Raw genomic sequence first — 2,849 nt, 5'->3', positions numbered from 1 at the left:
ATTGGAAAAGACTCTGATGCTGGGAAGGATTGGGGGCAGGAGGAGAAGGGGATGGCAGAGGATGAGATGTCTGGATGGCATCACCGACTCAATGGACATGAGTTTGGGTAAACTCCGGGAGTTGGTGATGGACAGGGAGGCCTAGCGTTCTGCGATTCATGGGGTTGCAAAGAGTCGGACACGACTGAGCAACTGAACTGAACTGAACTGAACTGATAGCCCCCTTGTAGGAAGAGGTAGAAGGCTGGAAGTAAATAATGGAAATGCAGCTTCCCCAGTATTACTCCTTCAGATCTAAAAATATTTAAAATATATGAGACCTAAAACTTGGTCGGAAACTCCAATACTTTTCCACCTTTAATTCAGGACTTTACATGGATTGCCAAGATGTTTCTAAACTTTGAGGTCAACCCTCCATTAGGTAAAAAAGAAACATTGGTCATTGCTATAATGCTGGCTGTGGGGTTATTTACTTTAAAATAGACTGGGTCAAGAGGCATCTGTTTAGTATTTGAAATACACTTGTAAAGAATACAAGCCTCCAGAGGGTTTTAGTAAGAACTTCAAATATGGTTATCAATATCAACACCAGATGGTTTCTTTATTAGCTTAAGGATTATTAGAAATCATTTTTCTCTGGTAAAGTAAATGGAATTCAGATATATCATGGGCTAGAAAGACTGTTAGGGCCTCACCAAACTTTCTTGAACCAGAAGAATAAAGTCAGCAATATTCTAAATATCCTAATCCTTGGCTCAGTCTAGAGCTTTGTTTGGGCCTATGTTCTTCCCACTTCATAGAGGACTGTCATCTGAACCAAACAGAAAGTTAGCACCTAATCATCAGAGTGGTAGTGAATCAGCATCACAAGAACTTCTGTTTAAGATACCCATAGAAATGCCAAAAGTCAGAGAAGTAAGGACCTTCTAAGCTTATAAAACTGCTTCATTGGTGGCTCAGTGGTAATGAATCTGTCTGCCAATGCAGGAGACGAGGGTTCAATCCTCAGGTCAGGAATATTGCCTGGAGAAGGAAACGACAGCCCACTCAAGTATTCTTGCCTGGAAAGTCCCATGGATAGAGGAGCCTAGCAGGCTACAGTCCACAGGTCACAGAGTCAGACACAACTTTGTAACTAAGCAACAATAACAACAAGCTTACAAGAACAGGTAAATATGATCATTTTGATGTCTCCTTACTAATAAAAGTGGGAATGTTTGGCAGAATTTGGCCTAAGACTGTTTTCAATATATTGGATTGGCCAAAATGTTAATTTAGGTTTTTCCGTATCAGCTTACAGAAAACCTAAACCAACTGTTTGGCCAACCCAATAGAATCCCACCTAGTAGAAAGATTGTGGGGGAAATTGGTATATAAGGACTTGGTGAAATTTTAACAAATGGGCCTGAATTTTGCCGAAAGGTCAAACTGACTAAGATCACTTCACAAAACCAAGACTTTCTGCCTCTAACAGAAAAACTTGAGCAGCATTTTTCAGGACAGCACTGGTTCCCTCCCAATTTGCACAATCCTTGGCTCTTTGTGCCAACCTCACAACCTCAGTGGGTTCATACACTCTGAGGAAGTGTCTAGGGGTTGAGCTGATGTGAAAACCTATGACCTTCTAAACCTCCCCTTCATAAAATTTCTAAGCTCTTGGGCATTCCTTTCTCTCACTTCCCAGGACTTGCTCTGCTATGCTTTGTTTTGGAGAAGTATGGTGTTCAATATTATAGCAGCATCTTTAAGCTCTAATCGTCAGCTTTCAGTATGCATAAGAATCAGTCCAAGAACTTTCTAAAAATGCATGTGCTATTTCCAAACTTTACTGCCTATATTTCACCATATTTGAGGTGGAGCCCCCAAATCTGCATTTTTTACTTGCACATTCAAGGGACTTGGATGTAAGTCTGAATGGCCTGAAACTATGGTTGAATAAATATGGGCTTCATTAGCAATAAGGAGGATCATCCCAGTAGAGAAGTCTAATGAGAATGCTTCTGAACAGCTGGCCCTGAAAGTTTAGGTATTAATTTTCAGAGCATGAGGTGACCATTCAATGCATGAAGCCCTTATAAGTGTTTATTCAATCTGGAATATATTATATATTGAATATTACCTGTATTTGCTTTCCTCCCACTATCTAATCTATTTCTTCTCATATCACTATTCCACTTAGGATGTTGCTTTTCTAAGCCCAACACTAAAATCTATATAATCTTTCCTTTCAAGCATTTGGTTAGGAAATGTTTTGAAGGTTTAAATCTAATTCTGATGTTCCTTTCCAGAAATGGTTCTCAAATATTAGCATGGAAAATTCACACAGGAAAAAGAAAGATGCTTCCAGAGGTGATGTATCTGGAAGCCTCTATGAAGGCTATAAAAATAATTGGCTTAAGAGAACCATGAGTGCTACCCACGGCCCAGGACAAAAGGAGCAAACTGAGGGGGAAATACTACATGGGGATCATATAGTACCAGGCCCTGGCCACACAGCACCACCTCCTACTCATGGAGTCATTAAATAGCACCCTATAGCAAGAGTTAGAGAAGGCGATGGCACCCCACTCCAGTACTCTTGCCTGGAAAATCCCATGGACAGAGGAGCCTGGTAGGCTGCAGTCCATGGGGTCACAAAGAGTTGGACATGACTGAGTGACTTCACTTTCACTTTTCACTTTCATGCATTGGAGAAGGAAATGGCAACCCACTCCAGTGTCCTTGCCTGGAGAATCCCAGGGACAGGGAAGCCTGGTGGTCTGCCATCTATGGGGTTGCACAGAGTTGGACATGACTGAAGCGACTTAGCAGTAACCGCAGCAGCAACAGTAATCTCTTGTATCAGAATC

At 41.4% G+C, this 2,849-nt stretch overlaps 1 pseudogene; it reads left to right on the top strand.

Moving 5' to 3' along the window:
- Positions 1–2,528, top strand: part of LOC104992156 — a 26,534-nt pseudogene extending 24,006 nt beyond the window's left edge.
- Positions 2,529–2,849: the final 321 nt, after the last annotated feature.

The sequence above is a fragment of the Bison bison genome, unplaced genomic scaffold, assembly GCF_000754665.1.
Source record: "Bison bison bison isolate TAMUID 2011002044 unplaced genomic scaffold, Bison_UMD1.0 scf7180017864212, whole genome shotgun sequence".
NCBI classification, from domain to species: Eukaryota; Metazoa; Chordata; class Mammalia; order Artiodactyla; family Bovidae; genus Bison; species Bison bison.
This window is presented reverse-complemented; position numbering and strand designations above follow the sequence as displayed.